Raw genomic sequence first — 22,782 nt, 5'->3', positions numbered from 1 at the left:
TACACAAAATAGAATGTAGTCGTTAAGATTTTAATCTGGAACATGTTTATTTTTTATGTTTTTCGGGTCATCTTCTTAAAAAAAGTGTCCTTACCGCAATGTTACAATAACGTTCATTTTATAAATTTTTCTTTAGTAATTTCTATAATTTTTTTTACATATTTAAATAGCTTTTCAAATTTGATGCAGTTTTGTAAATACTGATATAAAAAAATTATATACAAAATAGGGAATTTCATGTTTTTTTCTATGCCATGTAAAAAATGTACAGTAACCTTAGATGTCAATTGTTTCCATACACACAAAAGATAACATAATTAACTTTTTATGACAGATGTTGCAATTTCAATGTGTTAATCATCTCAACTTAAGTGTAAAAATATTTTTTTTGCAAATCAAAATGTGAAAAAAAATGAAAATAGAGCAGTGCTGCGGTAATGACATCTTGAGTCGGTAAGGACAAAAAATTTTTTTTTATGTAAAAAATGGCATGTTTATATATATATATATATACTAATAAATATACAAATATATACTTCAGTACTAATAATATACTGAATATTTGTCATTTAATATACAGTACACCTTGAATTTGTCTCTACCGCAACACAAGGTCTTTACCGCAACACCTAAATTTGCTGCGGTAAAGACATGTTGCGGAAATTACATTTTTGCTAATATTTTAGCTAATTGGCAGCTATCAAGGCCTACCACATTAGTTTTGAATCTTAACATCTTAATATACATGAATTCAACAGTAAAATACATTTATTTTTCAAATGTAGTTATAAATACACAATTATTAAGCTGAATGGTAAGGACGCACAATAAATACTAGAGCAGAAAAGATGATGTTTACCTTATTTTTTTGTTATCTTGTGAGTGAGGTAGTGTGGTGGTCCAGTCTGTCAGCAATGTGCTCAAGTGATAGTTTCTGTTTCCATAGAAACTAGACTTGTTTGTGTTCGATAAAATTTCATAATAAAAGCTTTTTTTCATTGTTGCGGTAAGGACTCAAAAGTGTGGGACAGGCACATTTAGTTAAAAAAAATCATAAAAATGATCAGTAAATAATACAAAGAATTTTAAGATTCTGTAAATGAATCTGTATATTAAACAATTCCATTTGAAATAATGTCATATTGTAAAAGAATGAGCTAATTTTAAGTATCTCAACATTGAAACCACGGGTGTGGGACATGAGCAAAAATGGTGTTTGGACCTATAAATGCTTCATAATTTTACATTAAATCATATTATTTATTCATAATTATTTATGTCAAGGTGTGTATTGACACTACATTTATATTTATGAAACATCAAATGACAAATTTTAACATAAATCTAAAATTTCACTCCTGGGACTTAAAAGTGCCCGTAGTTGCAGAAACACCCATATATAAAGTTGCTCAAGCAAGTGGTAAAATATTAACCATGTAGCCTACATATATTAAAGTCGCAAACATTTTAAATTAAAACTTAAAATTGACAAAAACAGCCGATTATGTCAATTAAGAAAAAAATTACAAGGTTTTATGGTTAAAGGGTTTGAAAAAAGGCCTATTAAAGTATCCGCTTATGCAGATGATATCACTGTTTTTATCAAAAACAAAAATGATGTTGAAGCATTAAAAGAAAGTCTTAATATTTATGAAAAGGCCTCATCTGCAAGGGTCAACTGGAACAAAAGTGAAGGGTTCATTATGGGGAATTGGCAAGAGAAGCCTCCTCCAGTACTCCCAGGTGAAATTAAATGGGGAAATGAAGGATTGAAGTTTTTAGGGGTATTTCTTGGGAGGGAAAGATATCAGGAACAGAACTGGGAGGGAATGGTTGAAAAAGTGTGTGGAAAATTGTCCAAATGGAAGTGGTTGTTGCCTAAGCTATCATATAGGGGGAGGGCACTAGTGACAAACAACTTAGTTGCCTCTATGATCTGGCATAAAATGATTGTAATGAACCCACCAAATAATGTTGTTTGTGAAATCCAAAAGAGATTAATTGGATATCACTGGACAAAGGCTGCTGTGCTTTTTTTGCCCGTCAATGAAGGTGGACATGGACTAATGGACATACAAAGTCGAATTAAGACCTTTAGAATCCAAGCAGTGCAAAGACTGTTGTATTCTGGGAATTCCATGTGGACTGATACGGCTTGTGCTTTATTGCAAAAAGTGGACATTTTTAAATATGATAAACAGTTGTTTTTAATAAGGCTGACTGATCTGAATTTGAGTGGTACTTCATCCTTTTATCAGTCAGTTTTAAAAGCATGGAAATCTGCTTTTAAAGTAGAGAGAGAGTTTTCAGATCCTGGAAGCTGGATACAACATGAACCTCTTTTCAGCAACCCTCTGATAGAAGCCAAGGAACTAAGTCTGAAGAGCTTGAGATCTGTATTGGCAAAAGCTCATTGTACAAGAGTATCCGATTTGAGAACTATCAACAAATGGAAAAGTCCTGAGGAGATGTGTTGTCTGACTGGCATCAAGTCTGTGAGGTTCATGAATATAATACTACAGAGAATCTTTTCGGTTTTACCTTCTGCATTGAGACAGTTTCAAGAAGCGAATGAGATGACTCCACAGAACAATGAAGAACATTATGAATTTCCAGACTTAAATATTTCTGCAGCCATTGAAGAACAACCAAAGGATGATTAAATGTGACCCCGCCTGTGAAGTTGTCATAGCCATAAAAATGACAAAAATAGTCCATGTGTGTTTATTGCTGTAAATGATAGATTATACCAATGGTTTTGAGATGCAATACTTACATTTTCATTTATAACATGATAAATACTGAAATTAATGATTTTATTGACACTACGTTATACTTTTGCAAAAAAACAACAAAAAAAAAAAAAAACGGCCGTGGGCTTCCTAAACGTTGATTTCAATCGTCTCTGTGTTTATTTCGCGCAACAACACTGCTGATTCGTATATCATTCGGTTCAGGAACTTCTTTTCTGTGTCTTTGCTGTGTCAAAACAGACTTTAATATCAATCCGCAGGCGCCGGTAATCAGATCAACACAATGAAAAAAAGAGAGAGAGATTTAAGCCGGGTGTAGATGTCTGTGGTGATTTTTTCTTGTCATAGCCAATATTTTAAGAACTGCTTATTTGTTTTGTAGCTTAGTATTCTGCCAATAATATTAAACTTATTTTAAGGACATTTTTGGCCTGCTACGTGTTATTTGCTGGATGGTAACGTTAATGCAAATTGTTTTGACATCTGACATGGACATGGCTTCGCCGGCGACACCGAAGTATGAGCAGGAACGGAAAATAGCTGCTTGCTTGATATTAATCTCGGTGGAATTGCCCCAAATTATGATTTAACCGGTTTTATTGCGGATTATTTTCTGGAGGATGATTGTGATGATGAACAGGACACATTCTTTGACGAAACTGACGAGGAATTTGACGGTAAGTTTTTGTTATTATTTTTTTTTATGCTAAATATGTAAATGTATACTGTCAGTGTCCAATGCCGAGGAGTCAATAGATCATGTTTTTTTGCTATGTTTTAGATTAAGAAGATTATTTCAGACCTTGGAAGATTGGTTTATAAAATTGGGAGAAGTGTTTAGCACAGTGAATTTTATTTTTGGTCTTAAATATGTTGCTGCAAAGAGGAAGAATATTTCCTTGATAAACTTTATAGTGGGCGAGGCAAAGTTGGCAATATGGTTGACAAGGAAGCGGAAACTAAAAGGTGAAGTTTCAGGGGACCCTGATCTGACTTTAAAGGCCATAATAACGGCAAGAATTAGAGCAGAATTTGTGTACTATAAAATGACAAATAATTTAATGTTTTTTAATGAAATTTGGGGAATAGGAAAAGCTTTGTGTACAGTTGATGAAGAGGAACAATACATTTTTCTTTTGTAATTTTCTTTTTTCTTTAAGTTTTTTTTTAAGGTTTTAATTTGGAGGAAAAAGTTGTAAATGTAAATTTTTTAAAGGAGTTGGAGTTGTAAAGAAGAATGTGATAATAAAGGAGTGTAAAATTCAATTCTCTCTCTCTCTCTCTTTACTTCCTCTTTTCTTTGTCTTACACACTCTCTTTCTCTCTCTCTCTCTCTCTCTCTCTCTCTCTCTCAGGAAACATGTACATGCTGGCTAAGATTAATGGTATAAATTATCATCATCTCATACATTTTGTTACTATTTTAAGTATAACTATAACCATATTTTGTCATTAAACCTTTTCAATTACAAATAATGTTCTAAACAGTTTTGATTTGGTATTAACTTTGAAGTGCTACATATTGCAATACAATATCGCCACTCTCTATAGCAACGCTCTCCCACATATTAATCTATTGTAACTGCGCTTATTTCCGTCGTTGGTATAAGTAGCAGTGGGTGGAATAGACAAGAAATGTACAGTTTTCTACCATCTTGCTGACAACTTTTCTTTAGTCATCCGGCAGTCTTGCAGCTTGAACCTCTGCAGGAAATCCACCCTTACGCCCGTTTCACACATACTCCATTTGCAGTGCGTAGTGCTTTCACATATGCATACAGTAACTGATCCGCGGCTGTACCACAAACACAAGTTTTGTCAGCATTGCGATTCTCTTTGTACACATATACACTCTTTAATAGACATTTAAACACAATTTAAACAACGTATTATTCAATGCTACTTTATATATATAAAGTTGCTCAAGCAAGTGGTAAAATATTAACCATGTAGCCTACTTATATTAAAGTCGCAAACATTTTAAATTAAAACTTAAAATTGACAAAAACAGCCGACTCATGCCTTTTCTTTTGCATTTAAATTTTAATACAATAATGCAATCTTGCATGTTACAAAGAACTTGTTTTTCCACATCCACGAATGAGATGATTTATGGTGAGATTACTACATTTTCATGTTAATCTGTGTTCATTTTGACTCATTTTAATTCAGCACAGCACAGCAAAATTAGACTCGGTGTGAAAACGATCGTTACCTCGAACGGATCACCGGACCGCATCCACATGAAGTTTGAAAGCTCTAACCTGTTAACATGGGTGCGGAAAAAAATATGCACACGGAGTATGTGTGAAACGGGCGTTACACTCTTAATATGAAGATAATTCTTCATCATCAGATGTTTGAGTGACACTATGTCCAGTATCAGGAATAATACAGTATGATCTGTGTGTATCAATACACAACTCTGAGATCACAACGTGAATGTGTGCAAGAATAAACTGAGCATGTTCAAATGAACTCTTTCCAGACTAATTCCACTAAATGTCTTTAGAGAAAATACAGATTTCTTTACCTGTGAGAAGTGAAGAGAGAATGATCAGTCCCAGCAGACACAGATCACACTTATCAGCCATTTTGTGTTTCTGTCAGTCTTCCTCTTCATTATATATAGTTACAGCTCTTCCTTTAAACATCATCAGCTCTTCCTCTGGTTGGTTACTTCCTATGATCTCATCAGCTGAGTGTTTAGTCCTGACTCTATGATACAGCTGAAGAAGCGATCAGAAATATCTCTGGTGTAAAACTGTGTTGACTTTGAAAAGCTCTGGATCAGAAAGTGAGCTGAACTGTACAGTGGCGTCCAGAAACCAACCAAGTCCATAAAGAAGTGTTATGTTTGACACTGAACAAAGTGCTTTGAATGAACAGATCCACACAAATCAATACAAACATATATTTATCCTCTCATTAGCTATGTTTCCATCACCCTGTTTTTATGCATATTTTGAAGTATCGCATCAGAAACGAGTGATGGAAACGCAAAATTTATAAACTTTAAGTTTGGATGGAAGGCCAGCTATTGTAGCTACTGATTATTTGTCAGAGAACAATTATTTTATTTTTTTTGACACTTTTTTTCCCATCACATCACTAACACATGTGTGCTATATGTGTGTGTGTGTACCATGAAGCTTTTATTAGGCTACTAAGTTTGTGCTTGTGAAACCACAAATTCACAACCTCCAGAAGTGTTTCACTGACAGAAGCGTCAAGATCACACTTCATCTATATATACACAGCAAAAACTCCAGTGTTAAATTAACTCTCCTGGGAATTTATCTTAGACCACACTCAAAAGTGTTAAAATAAGGGTACATTAAAAAGTCAAGGGCCCAACTAAAGCAAACACTGATCACCATAACGGTGTGATTTTCTCCTTCAGTGATTCTGCTTGTTAACATCAGGTGTCAAGTTTTTGAAAACGGTCTCCTCGTAAATAATCAAAATGTCTAAAATGGGAAAGCTATCCCCAGTGTGTCAAAATGGGTTCTGGACATGATGACATGAGGTTACTCGCTCCAATTCGCTCACAGACCACCCCGCTTTGCGGGTAAAGTCAATGCTTCAGTGAAGAGCAATGTGGCTCACGTCCTCCGCACTGAAGTACTGAGCTTACTGGCGAAAATGCTGTCAGGCTTCTATGGCCGTTACTTCCTCGTTCCCAAGAAGGATGGCGGCATCAGGCCCATCCCAGACCTCAGACATCTGAACTACGTCCTCACGAAATGGCTGTTCAAGATGCTAACTTTGAATCGAATCCTCATGCTAGTATGCCCAGGGGCTTGTTTTTTCTCATTGGTTCTGAAAGATGCACACTTTCATATCCAGATTGCCCCCCTTCACAAACCGGTATTGAGGCTTGCATTCGAATGGGTTGCAAACCAGTATACAGTCTTACCATTGGACTGTCTCTGGCACCACACATGTTTAAGAAGTGCATGGGTGCAGTGTTTTTCCCCTGAGACACAAGGGAATGCACATCCTCAACTACCTCGATGACTGGCTCATTCTGGCCCAGTCAGAGGCGGAATTAAACTCTCTCAGATCTGTGCTCCTCAGCCATTTGGGATGCCTAGGACTCAGAATCAACGTAACCAAGAGCTCACTGCTCCCCAGTCAGAGAATCTTCTTGGGTGCAGTAAGACTTTGGCTAAAGGTTTGGCCGACACCCGAGCGCGCTCAGAACATTCAACGGCTTTTGACTTTGTTCAGAGTAGGGGCCCGTTGCCCTCTCAGAACCTTCAAAGGATGCTAGGCCTCATGGCCTCGACATCGACAGTCCTTCTGCTGGCTCTGCTGCATTGCGCCCCCTGCAGGACTGGCTGAAACCCCAACATTCTATAGTATTCCTGCTAGAAAAGTTGTTTGTCCAGGATAAACCTGTGATATTACTTGCATACTAGTAGATAGTATATCTGAAGATATAGTACACATTAGGGCTGGGCGATATATCGCACGATATTGTTATGCGCATCTCATCAGTAAAGACGGTTCCTTGATTAGTAGTAAATCGCCATCACCTGCTTTCAGATGGAGCGGCATTTACTACACAGAGCCGTAGTTAACTGAAAAGCTGAGCCATATCGCATTAATATCGCGGACGTATCACCAGCGATAATTAATGCGATATGGCTCAGCTTGTCAGTTAACTACGGCTCTTTGTACACAGCAAAAACTCCAGTGTTAAATTAACACTCCTGGGAGTGTATGAGTCCACACTCAAGAGTGTTGAAGTTAATGAGATAATTAAGTGATTCATTTAGTGATGATTGAACATTATTGAAGACACCTGATATAGTGGCGTATACTCAAAAAACGATCCAAAAGCCGCAGCAGGCTAAGACATGAGAAAATTATACTAAAGACGCGTCACACCGAAGCATTACATCTGATGTTATCTTTATAACTCCGTTTCACCAGCAGAAAGATTAAACACCAATCACTTCCCAGACAGCAAACTGACTACGAAACGCATCCGCCGCGGAGGTACAGTGAACTCCGGAACGGATCCAGAAAGCGGATCCGAAACTGCGTCCACTTGCACACCGGCTCGCGGATCCGGTCTGACACCGCTGCGGTCCCTTTGCGTATCCGTACATAAATGGGTACATCCGCCCCGGCTTCGCTTTGGATCCGCGAATGAGCTGCATATCCGCTCTGGGTCCGTTTTGGACCCGTTCATATGAGCATCGTATCCGGCCTAGGTCCGTTTTGGACCCGTTCATAAAATTCCGTCTGCAATGCCACTTTTTTCCCCACACTGCCTGATTATCTGGCCAAAACTATAGCTACAGATATATTTAAAATCTAATGGTGGACGAACACTAGATAGACTGGATTGCTCTATAACAGCTTGAATAGTTATTAATGTATCTATCTGCCTTTATTAATATGAATAAAACATGAACTTTATACAGACTATAAATGTATTTACAATTTTTTTTAATAGTTTTATTCATGTATACATTGAATAGACATTACAGAAAAAAATTTAATCAACCATGAATTGTACCAAGAACAATGTTTTATTTAGTGAAAAACATTACACTAAAATGATAAAGTATTTTTTTTCACTACTGTTGGGTCAAGGTTTGCTGACAGGGGCTCCGGCTCCTTGAGCTTCCCCTATCTGATGCCAGGTTGAACCACCGGATTACATGTTTTGTAATGTCGTCATCGGTGGCGGCACAGGAGACATGGCTCTTTCTCACAGCACATGTAATACATAAGCAGATTTTCATTACATGTCATGAAATCACATTGAAGCTACCAGGTTGTTGTTTTTTAGGATAGACATAATTCTTTTTTTAACTTAAAATAATGTCAAGTCGTAACAAGGTGAAAGGCACTTCTGCCTCCGCTTTGCGGTCCTTTATCTGCTATAACCACGCTATGTAAGATTGCCAGATCGGGTCGCGTTTCTGTAGTTCTAATGAGACATAAGAAAACTACAGATTTTAATAGACTGCTTAAAGAATTTGGCACAAACACAAACAGAAGCTCCACTAAAATGATTAAGTGATTATAATTTTAACCATTATACAGCGTAAAAAAAGAAAGAAAAAAGTTTTCATTGAATAAAACTAGATTAAAATGCCCATAAGTTTAGTTGACTAAAAAAGAACTAAACAAAAACAGGATAAGGTTGACTAAATATGATAAAAGTTACATAGTAAATTTGACACAGGACTAAGCATGCATAAAAATAAAAAAGCTGACAAAATAAACTCTATTTGAGTCTTGTATCTAATGAGGTATTGCTCACCAGAGCAGGCAATACTGTCTGATCCACATCTTCCCCCCCCGCCAGGTAGGTCTGTAGACCCTGCTTGCTGAAGGGGTTTGCTCTTCTGCTGGTCTCTGTGAACAGTGAGGTGGAGAAATGGGTGGAGGTGGAGAAATGGGTGGAGGTTGAGCAGCTGTGCCGCTACTTAGGATAAAAGGTGGTGGTGCGATAACAGGAGCTGATGGTTGTGTTAAAAGTTTGCCTCTCTTTTGAGCATCTTCCTCCTCGCTCTCATCAGAGTCTCCCAAGAAATGACTATAAATTAGGGTGGAAAAAAACAAGCAGTAAACATCTTATTAATTACTCTTATTAATAATAATGTTGGAGCCGTATTTGCTTTCTTTATTATGGTTTGAGTTGAATTATGATAATAATGTGTTTTGTTAATAATAGTTTGGTGTGGTTATGTTACATTTGTTTATATTCAGATTTTCTTGCTTTAATATTGCTTTGGTTTTGCTTTTCTATGAGTGCAACATGGAGGCGTGCGTTATTGAACCCGCCCACCAGCAAACAGGTGACTGCAGCACCTGTCTTATGGGTTCAATCAAACACGGAGCTCAGTTTTTTTGGTTTGAAAGTGATTTGACGTGGCTAGCGAGGTGCAGCCGTATATTTTCTTTGACCGCTCATTTATCCCGTAGCAAACTTTGGATTATTCACTGAAAGCTCCATCACCCTCCCTGCTGTACGGTAGGACAATAAAACTACTGGAAATTCAGGTACAATTATTCACACGACATGCAATAAAAAACTTCAATGGAATGAAACGGACCCGAGGAATTATGTTTGAGCGCGTCAGCGACCGGCTGCAACACTAAGTACTTTTCATAGTCAAAGAAAATTGGCTTGTGTTGCCTGCTAACCTTAGAAAGAACTTGAGCATTTGGAAGAAGGAATTGTTTGCTTGAACTAAGTTGTACCCGATCTTCTGTTTGCAAATCTCAACATATCGTGGGCCTGCTACTCTGCTTGAAAGAACTGATATTCGCTATTCTCATTGGACGCGCGTCTTTAAACATCAGACGTCATTTCATTGATAAAGTTTGTAGCGATCTCAGCTGAATGAATGAACAAGCCCGCACGTTGTGAATATGAAGTTCTTGACGTTTCTGTTTGAGATTTGGGAGTGCAATGAGAAAATATTTGAATTGTAAAACGAGATTAATTGAACATGGAGGAAGAGAGTCATGATAATGCTGATCAAAGCGAGAGACTGGTAAAACTGAAAGCGTCTCGACGTGCAAAAATGGGCGTTTTGACGAGAAGGAAAAACGAAATCATGGCATTAATGAATGATGCACAAAACGTGGAAACAGTCCAGTTAAAAATGGGAACTGAGTTTGATAAAGCTTATAATGACTTGCACGAAGTAAATGAGTCAATTAAAATGCTGTTGTCACCAAACAATGCTGAAATTGATCAAAATGAATGGGTTTTGCCAAAAATGACTGTCATAAATGAATTTAAAAATTATGCTGAAAAATGGTTGTCGCAAACAAAAATGACTGATGATGAGGCTGAGGGGGCAGAAAATGAAATTGCAAACACTGGTGACGCTCCTGTTATGGCTGATGCTCCTGTTACTGCTGATATTGCTGCTGGTCTGGATGATATTGGTCCCAAAGACAGTATTTCCCAAGTGAAATCAAAGCACTCATGGTCATCACGGTCATCTAAACATTACTCACGGTCATCAAGGTCTTCTACCTCATCCAAGTCGTCTATTGCTTCTCTTAAAGTGCAACTTGAAAGTGAACAAGTGGAACTGGTTGTTAAAGCAGAAGCTCTTCAACAGAAGCAAGCTCTTGAGAGAAGGGAAGCTGCACTCAAAGCTGAAAAGGAGGAGTTTGAGTTAAAAACTAAGATGGCTGTAAATACAGCAAAGTTGAACCTTGTGAAAGGATACGAAATACCACACGTTGTCCCTGAAAGAATGAATCAAAATGAGATCATAGAAACTGGATTGTCTCATCAGGCAACTGGAACAGTCAACTCTGACCATCATACTTTTGATGAGGACGCAGAACAATTAACACCTGTGTTCACACAACTGCCATTAATTTTGGAAAGGAACGTAACATACAATTTTCAACCAGCTACATCCACTCAAAGGAAACCTGCTATACCAGCAAAGGATGTATCTGTTCGTTCAAAAATCCCCCCTTTTCAGACTCATTATGCACCTTTGGATCCCAATTACGTTGCACCTGCCAGCCTACCTCCAGTAGGTGGCAGTAGAGAACAGAGAAATGTTGCATCTCATCAGAATCCAAAGCCTTCTACTTCTCAAGCTCTACCAAATATTCAACATGCATATGCAGCACGTGGTGCAGATGCACGTAAAGCTGCTGACCATTTAACATTTCCACAAGATAAACAATACCAACAACCTCCAGTGTTGCAAAACACAACCAAAAGGAATGAATTTGACGATGTCGTGACTTTAATGGAAAAACAAAACAAAATTACAGAAACTTTTATTACACAACAAGGTCAACATTCCTTACCATCAGTTGTAATTCCCGTTTTTAAAGGTGATCCTTTGGACTACCAATTCTTCATAAGAGCTTGTGATTATGGAATTGAAAAGAAAACTAAAAACAATCAGGATAGGCTGTATTTTCTGGAGCAATTTACAGCTGGTCAACCCAGAGAACTTGTGCGCAGTTGCCAATTCATGGATCCGGAACGAGGTTATGCCAAAGCCAAGGAACTTCTCAAAAGACACTTTGGTGATGAGCACAATATTGCCACTTCATATTTGAATAAAGTGCTCAAATGGCCATTGATTAGATCTGAGGATGCAGATGCATTACAAACTTATTCTGTGTTTCTCAATGGTTGTCTGAGTGCTATGTCTTCTGTTCAGTACTTGGAAGAATTGGATCATCCAACTAATTTGAAGGCCATTCTCAGTAAATTGCCATACAAAATCCAAGAACGATGGCGAGTAAAGGCTTATGAATTACAGGAACGTAATGGCCGTAGAGCAACGTTTTCAGACTTGACAGACTTCATAACCCAACAATCTAGGATCTTGTCACATCCGTTGTTTGGAAGTCTGAATGCTACACAAGCGAGAAAACCTGAACCTGCACAGACAACAATGCTCAGAGAAAGAAGGCCCAGACATGGATTTACTGGGTTTGCAACCAGTGCGGAGCCGGTGAGTAGTACTGCCCTACAAAGGCAAAAGACCTTAAGTCGCTAGAGTGTGGAACTGAGAAAAATGACTTTAAAGATTTTTAGTTGTCCCGTCAAATTAATTATAGGTAGGACACTGGAAATCTGGCAAATAGATGTTTTAGTAATGACAATTATATACATAAAAAAATCATGAGCTCAAACTTGACTTTTGACCACTATTTTTAAGTTACTGTACTCTGCCTTTGTATTGTCAGCAAAAAGTGAGAAGTCATGCCAAGGCAAAAGGCAGTAACTTCCACATTATCAATATTTGGTTGCTGATCACCATTAACAAAATCATTATAGTAACACCTGTATAAAATCTAGTGATCATGGCATTTATTTTGTATGATTTACAATTATTTATAGCCATCTATTGCTATCCTGTGCTTTGGTTGCATTCTGATGGCATTAATACATTTGACATGACAAAATACCTCCATAGATATATTAGTCCAGCGTTGGCTCGACCGTGTTTAGGGCGGGGCTGAAGTCGCCGGCGAAGTTTTGGCACTCTGCCAGCTAGATGCATGAGTGTTTCAACTAGGTCCGCTACCTGAACTGGGTGAGGCGGGGCTTTAGTTCTTGGTTGTATTCATCTGCTATCGCACGTTTGTCGATGGAGCGGTTTCAGACCATACTAAATCTTTTGACCGAGTTTATGCAGGACAAAGCTCTGAGGACATCAGAAGTTACAGGGACTGATGGCAGCTGTACAAAGTACACAGGCTACACCGTCATTTTAATTTTAATGGACATTAAAACAAAGGATGATAACCATACAAACTGGTAGGTAGCATTATTTGATAGAACACCGGCACAGTAACTTCATATTGACGCGCGGCTAAACAAAGGCAGAGCACCGTAACTCAATTTGAGCGTTCCAAAACAAAGCCAAAGAGCGGTAACTGATGTTACGGTGTTCTGCCTTTGTTTCTCATGGGCTTTTGGAAGTTACTGTTAAGACAACTCATTATTTTCTCGAAAAAACAACGGAATTGATTCAAGATACTCATCCACATGATAAAAGAAGTCTTGAATGTGCCAAAAATATAAATAACTCATTTTCGACCAAAAACGAAGTTACGGTCTTTTGCCTTTGCACGGCAGAGTAGCAGTCCTGTAACACAAAAGAAAATGGTGAAAGAGTGTTTGTTTTGCCGTGCAGATCATCATCTAAGCTCTTGCAAACAGCTGAAAAGCAAAAATCATGAACAGAAATTGGAATTCCTTCGGAAAAAAGGAGTATGTTTTGGATGTTTTGATGTAGGTCATATGAGCAAATGTTGCCAAAGTAGGCTTACCTGTCAAGTATGCTCTCTTAAGCATCCTACTATCTTGCACATCAACAAGACCAGTGTGCAGAAGAATGACGGGGCTATAGCCAATGTTCAGACCTACACAAGTCAAGCAGACATGTGGAGAGAGACACGGGGCCGGAGACACGGCATGCAAGCTTGCCATAGTGCCGGTTAAAGTCAAATTAAAGAAAAGTGACAAAGTAATTTGCACACATGCCTTTATGGACCCAGGGAGCTCTGCAAGCTTCTGCACAGAATCCCTTCTGAGGCAGACAAATGGAAAAAGGACAAGAATCTTGTTAAGAACAATGAACAAGGAAAAAGTGGTTGATACATCTGTGGTGGCAGACATGGAAATCAGTGGACTGGACAATGATGACTTCTTTGATTTGCCAGAGATATATTCGCACCCTGACACACCTGTAAAGGCTGAAAACATCCCCAATCAGGAAGATATTGCTCAATGGGAATATCTCCATGATGTGAACATTCCACAGATAAATGCAGAAATTGGTCTACTCATCGGAAATAATGTTCCTAAGGCATTGGAACCATGGCGGATAATTAATAGCCAGGGAAATGGTCCCAATGCAATAAAAACAACTCTGGGATGGACAGTTAATCGACCACTCATGAAAAGCACATGGAAGGATGTTACTGCAAACAGAATTTCTGTAGTGAAAATTGAGGAATTGCTGCAGCAACAAATGAAAGTAGATTTCCCAGAGCGTCAGCAGGTGGAGCATTTGGAGATGTCTCAAGAGGATAAAATGTTCATGCAGTTGGTTTCTAACTCTGTGAAACTGCATGAAGGACATTACAGCATTGGACTGCCCTTGAAGGATGCAGATGTGGCATTTCCCAATAACCGCTGCCTTGTTGAGCAAAGAGCTATAAGTCTAAAGAGGAAGATGTTGAGAAACAACAAATTCTATGAGGACTTTAAAACATTCATGGCTGAAACTCTGAGAAAAGGCTTTGCAGTCCAAATACCATCAGAGGAGGAGCAAAAGAGGACAAATGAAGGACGAAAGTGGTATATTCCTCACCACGGGGTGTACCACCCTAAAAAACTCAAGTTGAGGGTAGTATTTGATTGTGGAGCTACCTACCAAGGTGTGTCTCTTAACTCGCGACTTCTACAAGGCCCGGATCTCACCAACAATCTCATTGGGGTCCTCACTAGATTTCGCCAAAATCCTGTTGCTTTCATCACCGATGTTGAAGCCATGTTTCATCAGGTGCATGTATCCGAGGAAGACTCTGATCTCTTGAGATTCTTGTGGTGGCCTGATGGGGACTTGGACATGGCTCTTGAAGAATACAAAATGGTCGTGCACATCTTTGGGGCTACATCTTCTCCAAGCTGTGCGACTTTTGCATTGCAGCAATGTGCCAAAGACAATATTGGCAAATTTGACCCAGATGTTACACACACTGTGCTCAGGAATTTTTACGTGGACGACTGCTTAAAGTCTGTGAATACCGAGCAAGAGGCAGTACAATTTGCAGGACAGCTCATCCAACTGTGTGCCTCAGGTGGTTTTACGCTGAACAAATGGGTTAGTACTAGCCGAACATTGCTTGCATCCCTTCCAGAGCAAAGCTTAACTCAGGGGCTGAAAGACTTAGACTTGGACAAGGATGCATTGCCTATTGAAAGAGCTCTTGGAGTTCAATGGTGTGTGCAGTCTGACTCGTTTGTCTTCAAAATCCAACTCAAAGATGTTCCATTGACAAGAAGGGGTTTGTTGTCTATGATAAGCTCTATATATGATCCTCTAGGTATGTTGGCACCTGTCATCCTCGTTGCAAAACAGGTATTGCAAGAACTGTGTGGCTTGAAGTTAGGATGGGACGACCAATTACCTGATCATCTGGAAAAAAGATGGCTGACATGGGTATCCAACCTGTCTCTATTAGAGAATGTCCAAGTCAGAAGATGCTTTACACCTGAGCAGTTTGGAGGCCTCGTATCTGGACAGCTTCATCATTTCGCAGACGCGAGTGAGAGTGGTTTTGGCACTGTATCTTACCTACGGTTTATAAATCATGAGCATGAGATTTGTTGTGCCTTTATCATGGGCAAGGCCAGAGTGGTGCCATTGAAACCCATTACCATCCCAAGGCTTGAGCTCACAGCCGCTGCAATGGCAATACGAATGGACAAAGTGCTGCAAGAAGAGCTTGAACTCCCTTTGGAGCCTTCTGTTTTCTGGACAGACAGTACCTCTGTACTCAAATACATATGAAATGAGACATCTAGATTTCGTACTTTCGTTGCCAACAGAGTTGCCAGCATCCGCGCAGCATCGGAAGTAACACAGTGGAGGTATGTCAAAGGCACTATAAATCCTGCTGATAGTGCATCAAGAGGCTTGTCTGCAACACAATTCTTACAATCTAAGTGGATACAAGGCCCTGCATTCTTGCAGCAACCGGAGGCAGAGTGGCCACAGTTCCCAGAGATCACATTGACACAACACGATCCAGAAGTGAAAGTGTTCACTATCAGTATTTCCACCTTGGACGAATCTGCAAAAACAATCACAAAATTCATTACTCACTACTCAGATTGGTATCGTCTACGCAAAGCTGTTGCCTGGATGTTGATGATAAAGGAAGAACTGAAAAGGATTTGCAAAAAGAAAAAGGACAGTAAAGAGACACTTGAAGTGAAAGGATGCAGTAAAGGTTTACTGTGTGTGGGAACATTGCAGGATGCTGAAAAAGCTATAGTGCAATTCTGTCAATCTATGGAGTACAAACATGAACTGGAATGTCTGACAAAAGGAATGACTGTAAAAAGGAACAGTCACATACAAAAGCTTACCCCTACTCTTCAAGATGGTGTAATAAGAGTCGGTGGAAGGTTGGTAAGGTCCGCAATGCCATCTGAAGCCAAGCATCCAGCCATTCTGCCAAGACACCATCATGTGACGACACTCATTATTAGGCATGCTCATGAAACTGTCGGACACAGTGGTCGAAACCTTACACTTTCACGTTTAAGACAGAAGTATTGGATACCAAAGGCCAACTCTGCAGTTAGGAATGTGATCAGAAAATGCGTCCACTGCAGAAGAGAAAGCTGTGTCAGAGTTAAACAGTACATGTCGGACTTGCCTCAAGAAAGACTATCACCGGACGAACCACCATTTACCAATGTAGGCATCGACTACTTTGGACCTTTTGAAATCAAAAGAGGACGGACTACATTGAAACGGTATGGTGTGATCTTTACATGCTTAAACATCAGAGCTGTACACTTGGAAGTCGCCCATACATTGAACGCTGACTCGTGCATTAATGCTATACGGCGATTTATTGCCAGACGAGGTATGGTCAAGACCATCAGATCAGACAATGGGACAAACCTCGTAAGAGCAGAACGAGACTTGCGAGAGTCCATTCAAGATCTGGACAATTCAAAGATCCATGCCGCATTGCTCAAAAGGGGCATATCCTGGACTTTCAACCCACCCACTGGATCCCATCATGGTGGAATTTGGGAAAGACCAATAAGAACTGTCAGACGCATTCTTAGAGCCCTGTTGCTAGAACAGGCTCTGGATGAGGAAGGATTGGCTACTTTACTATGTGAAGTTGAAGCCATAATCAATGACAGACCCATTTGCAAAGCTTCTGACGACCCTCTAGACTTGGAGCCTCTCACACCAAACCACCTCTTACTTCTCAGAGGAAAGCCTTCCCTACCACCTGGTGTATTCAGCTCAAATGACTGCAATGGCAAGAGGAGATGGCGCCAAGTGCAGTACATGGCAAATCTTTTCTGGAAGAGGTGGACTAAAGAATATTTGCCAGAGTTACAAGAGAGACAGAAGTGGACAACAAAACAGAGAAATCTTGCTGTTGGAGACATTATATTGATAGTGGATGACTCTGCTCCAAGGAACTCGTGGCTCATGGGCCGCGTAACCCGAACTTTACCAGATAGAAGGGGGTTTGTGAGACAAGTAGAGGTGCAAACCAAGACCAGCACCTTGATAAGGCCGATCTCAAAACTTGCCTTACTTCTGGAAGCCACTGACTGAGATTGACGAGCCTTCTTTCTATCTATTTTTCTATCTCTCTGTCCCTCTCTTTTCTCTTGCTTTTTCACTTGACGTTTACACTGATTTTTTGATGAACTGATTTTTTGATGAACTGATTTTTTATGAACTGATGCGTTGCGTCTACAAAAAAAAAAAAAAAATTAACAAAAAAAAGGAGTGTGTTGGTAAACTGGATGTACATTTTTGTAAATATTATCTGTCTCCTATTATATGTTTGTAATTGTACTGTTTTTTCACAGAACAATTAGGGGCCGGTATGTTGGAGCCGTATTTGCTTTCTTTATTATGGTTTGAGTTGAAATTATGATAATAATGTGTTTTGTTAATAATAGTTTGGTGTGGTTATGTTACATTTGTTTATATTCAGATTTTCTTGCTTTAATATTGCTTTGGTTTTGCTTTTCTATGAGTGCAACATTTTTTTATTTTTTTTTATTTATTTATTTTTTATATTTATTTATACAGGTAAGTTGACTGAGAACGAGTTCTCATTTACAGCAACGACCTGTGTAGGTCAACACAAAAAAAGACAAAATACAGCCAAGAGTGCAATATACAGTAAAACAAGCTAAATAATTTAAAAGCAATTAAAAGGAAAGCAAAAACAATCACAGGAAACAAACACAATCAGTAATAAAATGATCCTTAAGCAGACGTCTAAAATGGTTTAAAGGCATCAGATCATCCAGTTTAAAAGTACACTGTAATTCATTCCAATAGTGAGGGGCATAAAAACTGAAAGCAGATCTACCCAATTCAGAGGAGATCTTTGGGATCTGTAGTAATAGCCATCCCTGAGCTCTGGTCTGATAACCAGACCTTCTAGCAGATAAAAGTGAATTAATATAAGATGGTAATTTGTGCAAAAGAGCTTTGTACACAAAAAGTGCAAAATGCATGTCTCTACGAGATTTTAAGGGCAGCCAATTTACTTTCTGATAAAGTATGCAATGATGGGTACTAAACCTATCCCCTGTAATAAAACGAATAGCACTATGATATACAGCTTCAAGAGGTTTTAGAACAGAAGCAGGGGCATGCATATAGATTGTATCTCCATAATCAATGACAGGTAAAAAAGTAGATTCAACAAATTTTTTTCTATTATTTAGAGTCAAACAAGATTTATTTATATAAAAGAAACCTACTCTAACTCTTAGTTTCTTTACCAACTCATCAACATGCGTTTTAAATGAGAGTCTGTCATCAATCCAAATCCCCAAATATTTATAAACATTAACACGGTCGATAGAGGCCCCATCCAATGTGGAAAAACATAAATCATCACCTATTTTCTGTTGTTTATTTGAAAAGAGCATGTACTTGGTTTTACCTTCGTTAACTACCAGTTTCAATTCAACAAAGACCTTCTGTATAGCTGTAAAGGCAGATTGTAGCTCTAAATGGGCCTGGTCAGCTGTAGGGGCAACGGCATAAATAACTGTATCATCAGCATAGAGATGGAGTTGGCAATTTTTTATAGCTGAACCAATATTATTAATATAAATAGAAAAAAGAACTGGACCTAAAATCGATCCCTGCGGAACGCCCTTCAAAAGCTCAAGAAAACCAGATTTGACACCATCAGTGGAAACTAGTGTTGTCAAAAATATCGATATTTCGATAAATATCGATACTGAAATATCTGAACGATACCAATACTAATTTCCCATAGTATCGATACTAGCCGAGCTGTCACTTTCACTTCTCTCCAAAGGCGCGTTGACAAACACCACACACGCACTCGTCTCATTCGCTCTGATTAAATAGCAAAAGTGAAGTAAATGGGGTCGATCACACCTGACGCGTTTTTTTGCAGTGAGAGGCGCCTGGTTTCCAGCGAGCGTTCTACGCGCTGTTTATGCGCTGCTGCGCCTCGCGGGCCTTCCATTTTAGTGCTTAAAGCTACAGTTGCTTGAACGCCCGGAGAGTGCGATGATGGAGGATAAACTTGTGGTGCTCTCGCGGGTTACCAGGAGCTTAACGACTTCACGAACCGTAACTACCACAATGTTAACAGAAAGTAAATAAAGTTAATAAAAGGCTGATTTGACGTTTACTTGACTGACAGGACAGCTGTTTCAGTGGTTGCCTAGCAACATAACAAACGCAGCGCACTGCTCGTTCTGTGTGATGAGTGCGTGTTCGAACCTGAAAAAACGCGTTAGGTGTGATCGGGGCCTAATATAGCAAAGCACCTGAAAGACCGACACCCGGATCTATATAAATAATTTCGAGAGGTTGGTAACTCTTCTCATTTTAACATTTCTGAAACATTAACCAAAATGGCCTTTGTTGTTATGAGTGTGTGTCGTCTCGTTTTTTCACCGTAATTCTTAAATTTAATTTAATCTGACTGAGGAATCTTAGACAAGTAAATATTTTAACTGTGGTCAAATGTAAATTAACTTGTGCTTATTTAACTTTATTCAAAAAATTATTATTTAATTCTGCAATTTGCCTTCATTAGCGATTATCATCAATTTGATTACACAGATACTAATTAAACTAAACTGAGCTAGACAATGACATCTCTGAATTCAATAATGAAATGCCTTTAACTGAAAATTGAATGTTTAATCTTATTATTATGCATTACTGACACTCTATCCTCCAATTTGATACTGTTAAGTGCTTTGACACAATCTGTATTGTTAAAAGCACTATATAAATAAATGTGACTTGACTTCATGTCGATCCAGTGAGCACTGTTTTCGTGTGTGATGCACGTTTGCGTTTAAATCTGTTCATCAAATAACGTTAATGTATTAACCAGCATTTATGCTTTTGAACCAGTGCACTACCTCAGGACATTTTTGTTTATGTAAAATATCCCACATTTTCATGTTCTAGACTTGTTATATTTAGCTTTAAATAAATAAAAAATACCCCTTAATATTATGGCAGTTTTTTTCTCCGTGGTATCGAAAATGGTATCGAATATCGATATTTTTCAAGGTATCGTATCGAAGTTAGAAATTCTAGTATCGTGACAACACTAGTGGAAACACACTGAGTTCTATTTGTCAGATAATTTTCAAACCATCTGCAGGCCACCAAATCTAGTCCAATTGATGAAAGTCTATTTAGAAGTAAGGAATGATCCACAGTGTCGAAGGCCTTAGATAGATCTATAAACAGGGCTGCACAATGCTTCTTTTTATCTAGACCACTTATAATGTCATCCAGTACCCGAGTAACAGCAGAGGTGGTGCTATGACCAGGTCTGAAACCTGACTGATATGTTTTCAAAATGCAATGTTCGTCTAAAAAGGAGCGCAACTGCAGATTTACTATTTTCTCAAATATTTTCGCAAGACATGAAAGCCTTGAAAAAGGTCTATAATTGTTTAAATCTTTGGGATCACCACATTTAAAAAGTGGACGTACCAGGGCCATCTTCCAAACCTTAGGAATTATTCCTGTTAACAAGGATAAATTAAAAATGTGGGCAAGTGGCTCAGCAATAATAGTTGCAGCAAGCTGCAAAAGACAGGGATTAAGATCATCTGCTCCCGTAGCAGTTTTTATATCAATAGTTAAAAGAGCTTTGAAAACTTCCTCGTAGCTAACCCGCTGAAATGAAAAAGATGGATTCATAACTTCATCTGACAACATATTGGAAGAGAGAGCTGTTTCTCTTAACTTGGTTCTATCTATACAATCAGACCTTTCTGGGAGCACCACATCATTACAAGTTCCACCCTCAAACAAATTACCAGCTGTAACAAAATGTTGATTAAACGCATCACATATTTCAATTTTGTCATTTACAGTTTTAGAATGAAATGTAATCGTATTTGGCAGTGAGGAGTGGCAACTTCGTTTTAGATATTTTATGGCTTTCCAAAATTTACTCGGATCACCTTGACTACTAGAAATTGTATTTAAATAATAACTTGATTTTGCTTTTTTCACAGAGATGGTGCACTTGTTTCTGAGTTGTTTAAATGTAAGCCAGTCACTACATAGTCCAGTTTGCCTGGCTTTAGACCAAGCTTTATTTCTTAACTGCAATAATTCTGACAGTTCTGCAGTGAACCATGGGTTTATCCTGTCTTTAGTTCTATATGTCTTCATAGGAGTATATTTGTCTGCCACTGAATTAAAAATACTTTTAAATGTTTCAACAGCCAGTTCCACATCTGAAATATTAAAAACACTTGATAAATCAGAATAATAAAGATCACAGAGAAATCCTTCATTATCTAGATTTTTTAAACTACTTTTTGTAACGAGTCGGGGTTTAGTTTTAATTAATTTAGTATTTCTAACACAGACTATAGGAGAATGATCACTAAGGTCCATAGCAAAGACACCACTATGAGGGTATTTATGAGGATTATTCGTAAGGATTAAGTCTATCAGAGTTGATCTTGAAGGGTCTTTTAAATTAACTCGAGTAGGTTCCATGATCAATTGTGACAAGTTCATATCAACACAAGCTGTTCTAAAATAGGCAGAAGAAGGGGATAACCAATTTAAATTAAAATCACCAAGTATCACAATCTCATTTTCTAAAAAAGGGATAAGTAATTGAAAGATAGAAATGACTGCTTCATGTGTAGCAGATGGAGGGCGATAAACTCCAACAACAGAGACAGACACATTACAAAAGATTTCAACATTAATAACAAGAAGCTCAAATTGTTTAGAAACAGACCTACTAAAAGATTTTGTGGCCTTAAAATCTTTATGCACATACATACAGACACCTCCACCCTTTTTTTCTCTATCACATCTAAAGACATTATAATCATTAATTGCAATAACATCATCACCATCAGATGATTTAAGCCAGGTTTCAGAGCACACTAAAATGTCGGGTTTAGAATCATTTACCCACAAGTCTAGCATGTCAAGTTTAGGGATAATGCTTCGAACATTTATGTGCATAAACCCAAGACCTTGTCTTGTTTTAAAATAAGAGGGGAAATATGATGTTTGTAAAGGAGCTAATATAGGCAAATTACAAGTGCTTACATTGCTAGATAAATTAATACGTATGAGATTTTTATGCATAGCATAACTAGAAAGCCCAAATGTATCTGAAGGTCTATGTGAAAAGCACTTTGAAATTATGGTAGGGATTACTTGCCCAAGATTTGAGGTGTTATCATGCAATGTAGTACCACATCTGACCATTTGTGTATTGA

The 22,782-nt window shown here is 38.3% G+C and overlaps 1 protein-coding gene and 1 long non-coding RNA gene across 2 annotated transcripts in view; both read right to left on the bottom strand.

The window, feature by feature from the left end:
- The window catches only part of LOC309498564 (uncharacterized protein), a 270,271-nt gene that overhangs the window by 121,332 nt on the left and 126,157 nt on the right, over positions 1-22,782 (bottom strand). The window lies entirely within an intron of this gene.
- Positions 8,281-22,782, bottom strand: part of LOC309480857 — a 21,006-nt gene continuing 6,504 nt past the window's right edge. Inside the window, exons 4-5 of the long non-coding RNA XR_014199798.1 lie at positions 9,040-9,365; positions 8,281-8,476 (exon numbers count right to left, since the gene is read on the bottom strand). This is a non-coding gene — a long non-coding RNA (uncharacterized lncRNA). The remainder of the gene's footprint in view (positions 8,477-9,039; positions 9,366-22,782) is intronic.

This window comes from Leuciscus leuciscus, assembly GCF_965113295.1.
Source record: "Leuciscus leuciscus genome assembly, chromosome: 1".
Lineage (NCBI taxonomy): Eukaryota > Metazoa > Chordata > Actinopteri > Cypriniformes > Leuciscidae > Leuciscus > Leuciscus leuciscus.
Note: the sequence above shows the minus strand (reverse complement) of the source record. Positions and strands in the feature narration are given on the sequence as shown.